Raw genomic sequence first — 16,636 nt, 5'->3', positions numbered from 1 at the left:
TCATTAGTTTTGATTAGGACTGAGTTGGTGCCATCTGTGCTGTCAGTATTGTACATCTTCCACAGAAAAGATGAGAGATTTGAAATCCAATTCTCTCATGGTGTATTGCCTTCTTATTTTGTGTGGTTTCGTACAAAATTAACTTGGCTGGATTCCATTTCTTTGTAGCTGAGCTTTTTATTTTTGGCTTCAGTTACCTGGCAGTGGAGTCTTTGGGCCAAGTTTTGATCTTATGTGCCTGACTGGTTACCATGTAAATTCTTTTTAAAGCTTCAAATCTGTTGGTTTCAGTGCATTTCCAAAATTAAGAAATACTGCGGTATGTTATCTCTACGTTTAGAAATACATGAGAAATACTGTTGTCTGAGATAACACTGAAATACTCTTAAAAATATTTCAAGGAAGAAAATAAAACAATTGCTAGAGATGCAGACGATTTTCTTGAGTAAAGAGCTAGCTGTGAAAGAAAAGTTGTATGGGGAGCACTGGGTGAAGGTAGGAGGCACTTAAAACTCGTTACCAACTTTTAATAGATGTAATCAGCTACCAAGAGTCAGGCAAAGGCTAAGTGTTTATTGTTTACAGATGACCATTCCTACAGTGCTTCATAAAATGGAATTATCTGGATTTTTTTCTTTAAGTGACAGAAGTGAATGTAACAGATACACAGGTAATCTGGGAGATTCTGTGTCAAGCCTGCTAATGAATGGTGCTGGGTCCTGTCTGAGTGCCTGTTTCAGAAAGCAGCTTCTGTGCTAAGTGTTCTTTCCAGTACTTTCAGTTGCACAGGATCTTTAAACTTTGTCCTACGTGAAATATTATGTGGCACAGAACTGCTGCTTTTTGAAAAGCTGATAGAGAGTTCCTTGATAGCTTAAGCTGATCTGAATTGGGGCGGCTGCAGTCCTGACCTCTCGCCTGCCCCAGCTGACCGTTCCTACCTCCTCTGCTTTTCCACTGCCACTGGAGCTCATGTGAGCAGCCAGGAAGAGACATCAGGGAGCTGACCTGGATGGAAATTAATTATATATTTTTCCTCTGGGGTAGCTGTGGCCTAGATTAGTTCAGCGTATGATCAGATAAGTGCTGGTACTGGCTTAAGGGAGTGTAGAGATGCATAGCCGAAAGGGAGGAGCAGCACAAGGCTGTGGCAGCCTTAAGGCACACACAGTGTGATTATGATGTGCTATAGTACTGCCATACAGTGTTTTAGAAGTGGATGGTTAATTGAGGCAGAGGTTAACTTGCCCTTTGACTTGAAATGATGCTCAGTATGTTTGATCCCCTTAATTTCAAATAGGATTGTGATGTCTTTTCAAGGTTAAATTGCCATCACTTGGCCTCACAAAATTAGTTCTGAAGTATAAAACACTCTTCTACAAGTTCAGTCCTAGTTTTTATGAGTGGCCATGCAGGCTGGAGATCCACACTTTTCCATAATGGCAGTTATATCATTATAAATTAAAAGATTACTTTTCATCATTCATGTAACACACACCCCTTGAGGTCTTGAAAAAATTTAGTAAAGTAACAACAGAACCTGGGCAGTATCTTTAGTGACTTCAGTCATCCCATGGTGCTTTCTCTAGCATTAAAAACTTCTTAAAGTGTGAGTTTTAGACAATTCCTGGATTCAAAGAATGCTGTTACTTCTGTTTTATTTTGACTAGCTGGAATAAATCCCTTACTTGGCTTTCTCCCTTTCTCTTTGAAGTGATGGGTGGTAACTGCCGTGCAGTCTCATGTGTTCACAGTGCTCAAGCTGTAATTGTTGCCTGTCCGTTTGTAAGAGGTTCTCTCCTCCTCTCTCTGGGAACCAGCTGTAAAATAGGTAGTAAGCCTAACGAAGCATGAGGAATTATTGGCCTACAAATTAACAGTTAAATACTTCAGGGTTTGGGGTTGGGTTTTTTTTTTTGCGAAGATCCAGAAATACATGCTTGTCCTCTCAAAAAACAGCTCGGCAACATCATTGTCGTGTTTCTAGGTAATCCACTAGGAAATAAGTGTGAAAAATACCTTTTAAAAATGCATTTACTTTGCACCTGCAGTGAGAATAATGCACTTCAGTCTGTATTTAAAGTGTGTGTTCAGCGTACTTTGAATGTGACATTTTTGTGTCAGTTGTCAGTTTTGTATTATGTCATGGAGACCTCTACCAACTCTAAACGCTGTGCCTGGCTTACTGCTTCACCCCGTGATCATCACGGTGTCAGTGATGAGTGGGAATGGTATCTTAACCCATGTCAATGCAGTTTGTGAGTGTTTTCTTCCTTATTTTTCTTTAGAAGTTTCCCAATACTGTTTAATTCTCTCTTGCGAGGTTCCTCCTATCATTCTGTCAATTATTGATGAGGTCTGCTCTTGGAGCATTTGTTCATAATGAATAATTTCAAAGCCAAATAAAAGACCCTCTGCAAATTTAATGTATTGCCCTTTTGTAGTGTGTTATATTGCTTTCTTGGAATGGTGCACTGGGAAAAACAATCCAAAGCAAAAGCTATTTTGTTTGAAGTTTTATGCATTATGCATATTTCTTCTATGAAGCTACAATATGTGACATATCTAGGATGACTAAGAATGATAGGCGATTGTGTGATTTGCAAATGGAATGACAAATACTTCTTTTAAGTTAGTATTTTCTATATTAGTATTTTGGGTTTATATGTTAAAGGCCATACAAACAAGAGAGGGTAGATCAGGAAGAATTGCAAGAAATTCTATGCTTAGAAGTAAAAAAGCCTAACAAATAGTTTGAAAAGGAAATACTTTATTTTGATAATGTGCCTTTTTTATTTTTTAAATTATGATTGACTTATTTTTGCTGCAAAGAGTAGTATTTTAGACTGTAATTACACAAATGAGAAAATGTGGATTGGTTAATTATATGATGGGCCTGAGAATTAGGGACAATCAGTGCTATCAGGTTGCAGTCCTCTTTCTTATAAACCAAAGTTTTAATTCATGGCTGTATCATGATGGGCTGTTTTTTCCTGTTTGTAGCCCAACCTAAAATGTGCTTCATGGAGAAAGGGATAATCATTAGGTCAGCTGGGAAATACTCTGGCTTAACATGTCACCTGGACATCACGAACCTGCAATTTTTGTGTGTGTTATCAGAGAAAAGGTGGAAACACCATCTGCCCTCTTCTGGGTTTGAGTCATCTTTGAGGCTGAAATCAGGAGTACTAAATGTGTGGTCTGCCCTTTCTTCTCTTTCTCCCCACCACTTTGATTTGTGATGAGCTCTTTAAACAGTAGAGTATATGAAGTAACAGGGTAACTTAAAAATTACAATCATGACATTAGATTTGATAGATCCCTGGAATTTTAAAACTGCAACCTTATCTTCCCCACACTTTTTTTTTTTTTTTTTTTTAAATTTTCATATCACTCAAATTTCCAGTTTTGTCAATACGTAATTGACACTGCTTCTCAGATTAGTCAGAACTTTTCGGTCATTTTTCTATTGCTCTCTTTGAAACACCAAATTTAGTTGCAGGAAAAGTGCAGAGATAATTTTAACATCCATCTTTAGGCTGAACTTCTGTATTTTGTCTTTTTTTGTATGACACAAAGCAAGTCTGAACTAAAAATAGCAGGCTGTGAACTTTAATGATGTTAACTGCTGATTGAGCCACTGTCACACTGCATGGTTTTAAGACCAACAATGTGAAGAGAGATTTAATGGAGTTTTAAAAAGTTAGATAAAAGCTTTTTCAATTATAAAACTAGCATTATCTATTAAATGAATAGCTCCCTACCTTACTGAGATATATATTATAATTTGTTTTTTTAAATTTTCGTTATTAGTAGGATACCATACCAGTTTTCTGATAGTATTTGCATTAAGTCAAATACTTCTGCAATCTTTGGAGGTAAAATATTTTCTGTTTAAGAGAAAACTTGGGAATATGGTAGCTGTCATGTAGAAGAGTACTAAGCAGAATTGAAGGGTGAGAGACTCCAGGTGTTCCCTGGACACACATTTTTGGTTTGCCTATAAATAGCAAGCTGTGTTTACGCTTACTGATTCTTTGCAGAATAAGCTGCAGGTACTTAATGGAAAACTTTGTACCATGTTCTGTTTAGACTCAGATCTGGTTTTATATATTTTTGGTGTTTTCCATCTTTTATATTCTGTCTTGATAGACATTTATATAGTGGGACGTTAATCTTTTCCTTCTGCTTAATCTCTCCGTGAGAGGCTGTAACCCACTTTTCTGTAACAGCAAATTTAGTTTTCTGTCTTGATCTTGAGAAGGTGAAAGTGCTGGTAAGACTCAATATTGCTCAAGCCCTGATCAACGTTTGTTCTGCCTGTTAAGATAATTAGTCTGGGTTTTGTAAGAATAAAGTAATTTAGATGGATTGCTAGATCAGGTACACCTGCCTTTTGGATCACAGTTATAAAGCAGTTTGAGGAGCTTTACAAGGCCAAAATCCACATTGAGAATGTTCACCATAATGCTGCCCCCATATCCCAAAAGAAATGTGATAATTATTTTTTTTTTTCCTAAATGGGAGTCTCTTTGTGTTCCACTAAAAGCTGGCCCTTCAGCTGGTAGAAATGTCCCTCTGACTGTACTCTGAGCTTGTATGGGCTATGTGCCCTCAAATAGTTTTCTGTAATTTGGAAGCCTCTGTGCTGTACTAAAGATAATAGACAGGAATTGTAAGATCGGAGGGGTGAGTGGAGGTGCAAGGGTTGTATCTTTGAAATTTTAGAATAAAATGGAATAGAGTAGTTTTGTTAGAAGGGACCTACAACAATCACGTAGTCCAACTGCCTGGATACTTCAGGGCTGACCAAAGTTAAAGGATGCTATTAAGGGCATTGTCCAAATGCCCTTTTTACCATCAAAAGCGTTAGATGCCTGCGTGAGGCAGCAAAAGGAGATGCCATTCACAATGGGTTGTGCAGCTTTATCATCCTTCTGCTCCAAAGATCAGGTTTTATTACAATAATGCATCGTAGCTGTGTTACAGTTCTTACTATGACTTATTAGAGTTGTTTGGTTTTTTTCTTAACTTTTTCCACTGTTTCTTATACATGAACTAAAGTTTCAGCAACTGCCAGCAGCACATGAGGTTTTCAGTAAGCCAGTATTAAATATGAGATTCTTTGAGGAGAGATTTCTTCCTCCACTGGACAGAACTGCTCTGCAGGTTCTACCTGACCTGAAGTGAAGGCACTTCCAAAGCAAGGTTTAGCTACTCTGCTGTAATCTATGTGAGTGGAGTTCAGATAGCGCAGATTTGGTACATTGGGTTGTTTGTGTCTAAATTTAGATGTACATCATATTTTAAGGAAAGAGTATCATCTGTCCTGTTTATTGGTACTTTTTTTTTTACATTAAGTAGTTTACATTTGTCAGCAATAACTATTGTAAAATAGTTTTGTCCTTGTTTAGTCCTTACTTTGCAGTTGGGAAGAGAATGTATTTGAGAAGCATGTGATGTTCTTTGGGACTTATTTAATTTTCTGACCATGCTATATGCTCCTTGAAAGTGCTGATATACACATTCTTATAAACATAAATGGCATTTAGTTTTAAAACAGTACTAAATACCAGTTTACAAAGAAAGAGCATAATAAATTGCTTTTTACCTTCTATATTAAACTTTCCTTGTTGAACACTCTAAAACTTGGATGGATCTCGTTTTCATGAGCCAAATGATCTGAAGTAATGTAGGCTATTAATCTGTAAACCCATAGGTACCTAAAGGCTACTAAGTATTCCAGGAGGAACACCCTCTGAAAATAGAAAAATTAAAAACGTTATGTGACTTATAAATTTTGCCTACCTAGAAATATGGATGTTATGTATAAATGGATGGAAATGGATGTATAAATGAACGTGTGGTGTTATAGGTACAGAAGTAGTAAGAAGCTATCTTTATTTGCAATACTCTCTGATATACATTTATACACTTTTAAGTAGATTTTTTGATTAATATTTTCTTCCATTTGCAAGTTAACAATTATACATGGTGGTAAAAGCGGCAAATACGCTCTTACAACACTGTAGGTTAAGTGTAAGTGAGCTAAGGTCAAATAGATTAGGAATCACGTGTTATAACCGACTGAGATCTGAAAGTGTCTATTGAGAAATGTGATGGTGAAGTATAATGCAAGATACAGTAATGCTTGTTGGAAAGAGTAATGAAACCAAGACCGACCATTTGTTATCTGTATTCTTTTCAGTGAGACTTGTAAGTATCCAGATTAGAAAGAGTATTGCAGCACATGCAATGTTTTCTTCCATCTTGCTTTCTAGCTGTGATAATTAACTACAGGAAGTGAGCAGTGGTATCCAAAAAAGCCAATATCCACTTAAATAAGCTCAAAGTATATAAGCAACTTCAAGAAGTTTAAAGTTTTAGTCTACATCAGTTGTATGTTGTAGGAGTTCAAGAATTCTTGAGACATCAGAATCGGTTTAATATTCTAGTATATGCTTCTAATACTCAAAAAGGAAAAAAACTCTTTTCATCTAATAGCTATAACTAGGTTTTATAAAATTCCTCAGCCTGCATAGTAAAAAACTAATTTGGATTTTCTTTCAAACTGATTTTCATTGATTTAAGTTAAGATATTTGATTTACAGCGTCCTTTTATGAGTCAATGAGAACTAAACACAATTTATTTGGTGCTTCTCTCTTGTCTCCCATCCTTTATCTTGTTTTATTTCTTCTTAGTCCTTTCCATTTCTCCACCTCTTCTTGTCTTCATTTCTGTCCCTTCTGTTTAATTCTGTTTCCCTCTCTCCCACTTTAGATTTTTCTGTCCTGTATTTCAGTCCCTGCTTGCTGCTCATTGTCCATTGACTCTTTTGCACAGTGAGACTTTGATAGAGGGTTTTTTTTTTTTCCATTTTGCTGTTGACCAACCTGTTGTAATCACATTTGTAAAGTACTTGATGTCATTTAACCACAAGTAGGAGCCTCTTCTTCGCTGGAGGCAAATACACATATAACAAAGTAACAAAATTTCATGAGAAGTCATGAGAAAAGCCAAGAGGAGAAAAAAGTAGGAGGAAAAGCTAAATCGAGGTTACCCCTCCACTGTAACCTTGTCTCTATATGTTATCTTTCATTGTACAGCAAAAACGTACTTGCCGGTGCACAGCTCTGGGGGATGCGTTTGCAGATAGCAACTTAACTTGATCTGTCTTGATTTATGAGGAGTCCTTTTTGTTGGCAGTTTTGAGAAGGCCTCAGAAGTCCCAAGTACCTTTCTTCCCAGCCAGACCTGCTGAGCCCTGTGGGAGGTACCTTTTGTGTCTTTCCAGTTTTCTGTCATACCTGATTACAAGATGCCTGTTTTGTTACTTCTTCTGCCTTCTGCCAGTATCTTTTTAGATGTTCTTGGAGGTGAAAAGGATATGGTGACAGGGACGTTACAAAGTTAGTTTAATTTTCTGGCTTTTTTGCGGGTGGGTTTTGGGTTTTGGCAGGCTTTGCAGTAGAACTTGGTGCATGAGAATTAACTGTCTGTGTATACAACCTTATTTAAAAAATGGGGAAGTGATTTTCTTTGTGTTGAATGTAATGATCTAGTAACCTGGTAAACCAACCCTCCAAATTATAAAATTGTGTTTAATTGATGGTGACCCTTGAAAAGTATTGTAAGAAAATACAATTGACTTCAATCCAGCTGTGGGGTTTTTTTGGGGGTGGGGGTGTTTAAACTTCACCAGTTTAGCTTTACTTAAATGTTACGTGGTTGATGGCTTTTAATGTAGACCTTAACAGGACTGAGAAACATAATTGAGCCATGTTATGACTGCAAATGCATGGAAGGTGCTTCTGTAGCATTAAAAACAGCTGCTGCCTCATGGTATTTTTTCAGAAATATCCTTTATATGTAGGGATTATCATCTCTTTGTGGTTTGTTTTCATTTTATCATTATAACTTTGTTTTATTATTCCATGCCTGAGGGTTTATACTGAACTGAGTTAATTGTGTCTTATGGTGATGAAAGTAGGTGTTGACATGTGTCCCATGGTTATTCCTTGTTTCTTATGGGATGGGAAATCATTGATTTTCCTCTTTGTATTGCTCATTGGCAAAAGTGTCAGAGGTGCCAAGAAGGGCAGTGTTGGTTCACTTAGAATTAGCATATTTAAATTAAACACATTCAGTTTTGTTTTGTCATGGAGAGTGAATGCGTAGACATTGACAGAAATTTTGTTTGTGTGTTACTTCTGAAGATGAAGGGATTTGGTAAGAGATCATTGTGAAGTAACAGTGTTATCTGTAGACTCAGATAACCTCCCCATCGTAATCAGAATAATTGGAGTAACTAAACTTAATCATTAAATAAGAGATGGACATAGGCTCCCTTGGTTTCTTACAAGGAGAGAGAACAGCTGAAGTATCCCTGAAATCTTCTTATTCCTATACAGTGTCTATATAAAATGCTTGAGAAATGTTCAGATACACTAAAAAGTAGTATATAGAAAACTGATAACATTTGAAACTAAGGATTATTTTTGTGCACTGTGCTGTCTTTGCACTGTCTGGTCTTTCTTGTTATGACCCATATGTGACCAGATAAATACCTTCTATTGTCAGTACTGTATTGATCGGAATCTTAGGAGGCACTGAATCTAAAGTGAATTTTGGTTTTCAAACAATAGGAATAAACGAGATCAATAGACAAAGGCAAAAATTGAGCTTCTTTTGATGATTCACCCACAGCCCCATAGGTCCCAATTACATGCAGAGCTCTGTGGCATGGCCCTTCCTGTGTCACACGCAGTAGTTACACTGCTGGCTCTCAGCTGGGAGCAGTGGGACTTCAGGGCTGATGCTGCAGTCAGAAATCTCTGTAGCCTGAAAATGCTGGTTTTGCTTAAGAATTAGAGACAAAGTGAGAGAAGCAGAGGCAACGGTCACACAGGAGGCTCCAGCTGAACATGAGGAGAAACTTTTTTTACTGTGAGTGTGAGCGAGCCCTGACACAGGTTGCCCAGGGAGGTTGTGGAGTCTTCATCCTTAGAGACATTCAGAAGCCATCTGGACATGGTCCTGGGCAACCTAGGTAGCCCTGCTTGAGCAGGCACGTTGGACCAGATGACCTCCTGAGGTCCCTTCCCACCTCAAACATTTGCGATTCTGTTCTTCCAGTATGTTTCCTCATTAGTTCATCTAAAACTGTATTAAAGACCTCTAGTAATAAGCTCAGATATTGACAACTCATTTTGAGCCTAGGCAACATCTGCTTAAACCTACTTTTAGCTATATGTAGTAATCTTAGGAGGTGAAAATCCCTTTGCGCTGCATTCCCTCTCCTTGTAACTGGGAGAGGATTTGAGGAAAGGGTTAAGGGAGATCTGTAGTCTCCCCATATCAGCATCTCTAAATTGCTTATGTCTACGATTCATCTTGCAGCAAATTCTAGAGCTGCATTTGCAGTACCTGCCACCCGTAGTGGCAGTGGTGGTTGCTCAGCAGAGACCTGGATGACTGCAGTTTCAGCAGCTGTCTTCAATGTCTCATACACTCTGAAGGATCCAGTGAGGAAATGTACATCATGTTGTCCAAACTGTAGATGAATAAAACCTTCTTCATACATTTATTTAAAAACCAGCAACAAAACAGAATAAAACCCTATGGGCAATGATATGCTAGCCTTATATAAATTCTCCTTCTGGTACAGTGTTGTGGCATCTCCATAATTACTTCTGTGTTAGGTATAAAAGTGCTTGACACATATTAATTGCTCATTTGTGGGTGTTATCACTCTAGGCTTACCAAGGAAGGACTTGATGCTCAGAAATAATACACACTATTCAGTATATCCACAACTGAATCAGGTTCTGACAGAGGCAGGCATGAAAAGCACATGCTTGTGTTTCTGTCCTTTTCCCTAACCGTCTGGCTAGCCTTCATCTTCTGCAGTGCACCGTTTCCTGCGGCTGGAGTAGAGACTTTAAGATCTTGTCAAAAAGTGACTTTGATCTTATATGCTCCTAAAGAGCCAGAGTCTTTGGTCTTATGGTCTGATGTCAATGCTGAGTGATACAAAAGGCTGTCAAGTCAACAAAACTCCAGATTTTGTTTTTCTTATATAAAGAATAGAGAAGATGACTCTATAATGGACTTGTTGATCTTAATAGGTCTGGAAGATGGATGAGTGGTTCAAAAAAGTACATACTTCCAAATAACAGGGTGCCTTCACAGTAAAGAAAATGTAAAGGTGGTGTTGTCACAGCAAGTATTAAAATGAAATCATCCACGATACCAAATGATTGCTTGTATTACATAGCTGTTGTCAGGGAGCTGATCTAGGAGGTAACCGAGTTGATAGTTTTTACTTATTGTAAACATTACAGCTGACCATAGTTCTTGCTAAAGTGTTTCTGTCTGGATTATTGGAAGAACTCACTTGTTTAAGAAAATGAGGGACAGGCATTTCCTTTTTGAACAAACAGTCTGTGCACTTCAACAACTACAAGCTTAAGAAGCTTTCTGAAAATCAGTGTATTGGCAAATCTTTATCTGCGTAGTGCTGTGAAGCATTTCCTCCTTGTTAAAAATCATCATCATTTAACGAGATAAACTTGCTTGATATTACAGCATTTTCTCTTTATATGAACATTTTGCCAGCAGCAAGCAGTACAGATGCTAAATGTTAGGGTGTGCTAGGAGGCCCTACATAGCTATGACTTTTGTTGTAATTCTTTCTTAGACCTGGAGTCATTTGCCTTGCAAAGGAGTAGTCAAGCAACTCTGGAAAGCAGCACTTTCTTTAAAATCTTAAATGGACCGGTTAATCATGTCATCTTCTGATTGTCAAAAGTAGGTTTAATTTCAGAATTCATAAAAATGTGTTGAAAGAAACACTGACTAGACAGACATCTGCTTGGTCAGTGATGCTGCAGGAAACTAATATTTTAAGACCTAGGTTTTTAGAAAAGTTGGTCTTTTAAAGATTTTTTTTTAAAGCAATAACTATTTTTCTTTTTTATGCTTCTTGTAGTGAAGATTTCTAGGCACTTGTTTAAAATTGAGGTAAGTTTTGTAGCAGCATCAATTAAGGTAGATAAATAGGTGTCAAGGATTCAAACATGTCACCTTTTCCATTTTCTGTAAACAGTTTCACGTGAGTTTTCCACAGCCATCTGATATTGGTGCAGTTAAATATTGTTTGTAGAAGCAGGTCTTACCTTTCCAGTTGCTTCTGGAAATTACCCAATGAGTTGGTGGCAGAGTCAGAAATATTTGAATTTCAAATTACAGTTTCAAATTAATCACAAGAACATTTTTTCCAACCTTTACAAATGCAGTTGTGTCTCTAGCAGAGGAGACTTAATCAGAAACCTCATCTAAAAATTAGCAAACCAGAGAGAAATTGGACAAAATGAACTTGCTACATGGGTAAATCTGTGGGTTACCTTTTTACTTGTCTGTTTATGAGATAGTGCCTATACACATTTCAGAGAAAAAAGGTGAAATGATGACGAGTAAACTGGATAACATGCCTTTTACTTGGTCTAATATATCTTCATGTTCTGTGGAAAGACCAACCTTCCTAAGCAATAGCTATTAAAAACAAGGGCAAACCTAAGACAAAATCCAGTGCTTAAAAAATTCTCTCCAACCTTTAACAAAAGAATGCTGAATATCATATCTGCTAAAGATTGCGTGACCCAAATAAAGCCCCAAACGTAATAAAATGGAAATTGAAATACTGTGATATCCTCAAACAGATGTGTGTGGCCCTTCATGTCAGCTGTATATCACATAGAAAAAAATCAAAACAAACCCCATCAGCTAGTGTACAGAGCGCCTTATCTCTTGTGGGAGATCAGGGAGCTTTCAAGATAAGTGTTTAAGAATAACTCTGAATTCACAGCATACCGTGCTGATGGCAAAAAATTGAGCTTGGTGCATTCAAAAGTTGATCTCTTGCCCAGTAGCACAAACAACGTTTTTCTTTTGACAACATCTTTCAGAAAGGATGTGGCAGAGTAAGGAGAATGAATTATGTATCAGTAGCATACAAGAGAGGGAGAGTGTACAGAATAGGAGAGGGAGAAAGAAAACAAAACACAAAGATAGTAAAGGTCATGGATATTTTTTGTTTTGCAGAACAAGAGAGTGTATGCAGAATTGATCATTTTGTGTCTGATCTAGTTTTGCAGTGATTTTTTACAGGAAAATGTCATCTCATCTGTTACTCAACCCTGTTAAGATCTGAGCTGTTTCTGCCTTACCTCTGACTGCTACAGTATCACTTTCTTTTTTATAGCTACATACAGAATAATATTTACATAGGTTTCTTTATTATTCTAGTACTACCTTTTTCTTCTGTGCAGTCTCTAAGAATCTTGGAGTTCTCTGTGGTCCAAGTCTACCTTGTCCAACATCTTCTAGCTGAAAACTATCAGCACCGGCTTCTGGGATGGTTAAAAACCTCACGCTCGGCAGTTGGTCAGTGTGTCCTCATCAGGGCTCCTCCTCCTCCCAAGTAGTTTTAAGATTGACTTAAGTGTTAAATACAATGACAGCCTTTCAAAATGAGCATGGTTCCCCATTTCTTTGGCAGTCATATGGGTGATCATATAAATAATAGAGGAGCTCATAACAAGCTCTTGGCCAATCCAACCACAGGGCTACTGTATCTAAAAGGATTAGGGTCCAAGCCTACCAGAGTTTAACAATTAGAGAATTGGGTATTTAGAAGTGATTGGTAGTTTTGCGTTCCTAGTCTAAAAAGGGAGGTATTGTAGATTTTTTTTCTGAGGATGCTGTTCTGGCAATTCTCAAAATTTGAGGCATGAGCAGCTGCCCAGTACCTTGTCAAACACAGCTGGAGAAGAATGGGAGATAATTTGATAAAAGAAGATGTCTACTTCCTTGGGCAGAGCTATATTAATAATCCAGAATATTACACTGATGAGAGAAGAGATCCTTTGACACTAAATTTAGATCCAGGCTTGACCTGCCAGAAGCCCGGGACTGCTGAGATTTGAACTATTGATTTGGCCCCATGTCCAGGATGACTGTTGTTTCTTTCTGCTTGTAGAAAGCAGTTTTGCCCAAGCAGCAATAAATACAGCTGATAGTGAGCCAGAATTTGCAAAGTTCAGCTGACCAGTGTATCTACTGAGCTAATCTAAATATTATGCTCACTTTAAATATCTTGATATGGAACTGTTAAAAAAAAACCACCCAACAACAGTCCCTAAAGAATAATCCCCTGCTTTTTTCCCAGTTTCTGTTTCTCTGTTAATTAGTACTCTTTGAGTATTATATGCTCTCAGCTGAATAAAAGCTGATGATGATTGAAAGAAAATCTATTTATAGAAAAGAGCTGAACTACAAGGTATGTATTACAAAAATGCTACAGAAGAACTGAGCAGAAGCCAACCATCTTTCTTTAAAAGGAAGAGCTATTGATTTTTTTTTTCCAAATACTAATTGGTAAGGAACCTGGGATTCTCTTGGATCACACATTCTACTTGGAGGGTTATAATGTATATGGAAAACGATGAGAGGAAAGGGGTTGATGATGTGTATATATATGCTGGCACAACGTGATGTCAGGTTTCACTGAAAGCATGAGTCTGGCAGGGGCAAAGCTGTGTGCCAGTTACACAGATCATTTAAAACCCATACTGCCTATTTGTGGTTGTGTTTTAGAGAATTTAAAGTTATTATTCATATTCCCATGTGTGCGCATGTGGAACTGTACAGGACCACAAGGAACTTTAAGGAGCAAAATAAGTAATATGCAAAAAATCTGTTCCTTCAGCAAAATGCTTAGGGTACTGAAACAATGCCATAATGTCTAATAATGTGCACTTGGCAAGTCAGTATTTAAATTTCCAGTTTTTCAGGATTAAGAGGCATGGATTTATTGATGGTATCTCTACCTCCTGCTATCAGCAGGTGGTGTGTTTCCACATCGTATGTCTCTGGCTAAATAAGAGTGACGAACACCTGCGGCATCTTTCCATACAACGTGTAGAAAAGTTTCAGTATCTAATTCTGAAGGAGCATGACACACCACATTTCCAGGGCATGGTAATTTTAGATGTTGAAAGCCCACTTTGAATTTTTTTTTTTTTTCCTTTTCTTACTTTCCTTGGTACTCTGGATTCTCACTATTTTTAGCTAGTGAAGAGATGAAGCATGGGCAGGACAATCTGATGCAAAATCAGCTGATTGAACCTCACCAGAGATGCAGACCTTTAAATGGGTCTGGTCAGGTGAACTTGTACTGGTTCTCCAGCACATACAAATCGTATTGGTTTTGTATGTAAACATGTGATAAAACCAAACTTGAAGGACTTTAAGATTAGAGATGAACCTTCGGAAGTTAAGTACAACATGGAAATTGCCAACTCATATGCATAATGATATATTCTTGATTACACATAGTGCTGTGGTTTTGGGTTTTCTTCTTCCTGGGATCTCTGCCTTGTTGTGTACAGAAGGAATTAGTGCTTATCTAATGAGCAGCTTTTTTTTTTTTACTTTCTTCCCCCTTACTGGTTTTCATTGTGTAACCTTGTGCCTTACTATATACCATTCCGATCAGGATTTGAGGATGAAGCTATTATTTTCCTCTTTGGCATTTCTGTAGGTCTCATCACTACAGTAGTTCAGTGCTTCAGATGTTAATTGATTTTCATAACACCCTACTGAGATGGGGAATTATTATTAACCAGGAAAATGGAGCACAGGAGATTGAGGTCAGAAGTTCTGCTCAGTTTGAATGCCAGGTTTGAGCAACCTGTGACCTGGTTTATTATTTTTTCAGTATTCACGTAAAGCTCTTGAATTCCTTTAATTGCAACTGTAAGTAATTCTGCATTTTTCCAGATTAAGTCAACAGCTGTAATACAGGCAGCTGTATAGTAAGGAAAACTCAGGTGAGCACTCGTGAAATTTTTTGTGTAAGTGGTTTTGGACAGAAGTGGGGAAAGGATGTGAGTCTTAATACATCATTGAGATATTATGCCCCAAGAGATTTTTCTTTCTTAATACATTCTTCTGCCTCATACCATACTTATCCTCTGGTTCTTGCAACAAAGGAAGCAAGGCTCTACCTACAGGAGTCTCTTTTACTCCCTAACGATAATTTATCACCAGAGTGGGTGCACTCATGATGACAAATGAGTGGAGGTCCTTTTTGGACTGTGTGTGAAATGTTCTTAATTAAAAAATAATTCCTGATGTACATGCATAAAGATTGCCCTGAATTTCTGAATTTTGAGTGCTTATGTACCCTTAATTTTTTTTTAACATTTATTTAATACAAACAGTTTTCTGTTTTCTTCTGTATTCCTATGTCAGTCTGCCTTCTGGCATCAAATGTCCGCATTCAGCAGCATCTTAATAGTTTAAAATGGCAGCAATGTCAAGGAGTCAGTATTCCAGTACAGTGGCATCACGGTTGCAGAAGTTTAGCTGTTTTAAAAGTGAGACGACTCAAAGTAGAGAGCTTATTCAGTAGCATGTCAGCTGTCACATAGTTGACATATGAAGGTAATTCTTTTCCTCAGTAGAATATTGTTTCTCTGAGTTGGCAGCACAGAAATGATTATTAGAATTGAGAAAGATCATTAGAACTCTGAATGCTTTGATAGCCATCTCACCTTAGCTTTTTTTCATTGTAAATTAACTAATCATGACTTTCAGAAGAATAAAAATCCTCTGAAAACCTAAATTAGGATAACTGTAAACTCATCTGCAGTGGTACTCCTGAGAACAGTGCTATCAAAAAGTTCTAGCTGGAAAAAGGTAGAAACCTAACTAAAATATTTTTTTATACATTTTAAGAAGTAGTTCTGCACTGATCTTCACTTTAGACTAATTTATTGTTTCTCTTAGATTATGGGTTTATCATATTTCAGGTGGATGTTGTCTTTTGACAAGGAGTTAATTCTCCTGTCTTTCAGCTTAAATTTTATTTTGGGTCCATTTCGTTGTTTTCGTCTGTTTTTTTTAGAAGCATCTGTTGTTAATAATGCTGAATGAAGTCTCTGCTTCAGGCTTCTTTTAACTCAGTAAAGGTGAATTTTCATTTGGGCTTTTATACAAATACTTTTTGGTCCTGCCTCAGACATCTACCTTGTCAACTTCTATGTGCTCAATACGCTGGCCTCTCAGTTCAAGAAAGATAGAAATACAGGGAAGTGAAACACAATTTCCCTGTTTGACAGAAAAGCGATGTATGTGCTGGACATGGTGGCCTTCCTGTAACTTTAAAATGCCTGGATCTTTTCAAATTTGTGCTGAAGAATTAATTTAACGGATTTTTATAATGAACTCGGTAACTGTGCTGTACTGGTAGATCTTGAATACTGTTTAAGGCGTTTTCTCACAATAACTAAAATGTCAGATCAATCTGGGAGGAAGACTGCAATTATTTAGCCTCTCTTGTGTTTGAGCCATGTAAATGAAAATACTCATTAAACAAGTCTGATTAGAGAACTGCTTATTATTAAATTTTTATTATTATTCTGTGTTTTGTTGCATGTAGACTGTATGGTTAGTTTTGGTTGCTAATAGTTGCACGATGCTTAGATGTGACAGATAATGATAACACAGTGAAATGCTGATAAGCTGTTGAAAGCACAAAAGTGTGTTTATTTTCTTCAGCAATATCAGTTA

The 16,636-nt window shown here is 37.3% G+C and overlaps 1 protein-coding gene across 12 annotated transcripts in view; it reads left to right on the top strand.

The window, feature by feature from the left end:
* RABGAP1L (RAB GTPase activating protein 1 like) overlaps window positions 1–16,636 on the top strand; it is a 263,781-nt gene that overhangs the window by 121,523 nt on the left and 125,622 nt on the right. The gene's annotated exons all lie outside the window — the stretch shown is intronic.

This window comes from Strix aluco, chromosome 8, assembly GCF_031877795.1.
Source record: "Strix aluco isolate bStrAlu1 chromosome 8, bStrAlu1.hap1, whole genome shotgun sequence".
Taxonomy (NCBI): Eukaryota; Metazoa; Chordata; class Aves; order Strigiformes; family Strigidae; genus Strix; species Strix aluco.
The sequence above is the reverse complement of the archived record's forward strand: the minus strand, read 5'-3'. Positions and strand labels throughout refer to the sequence as shown.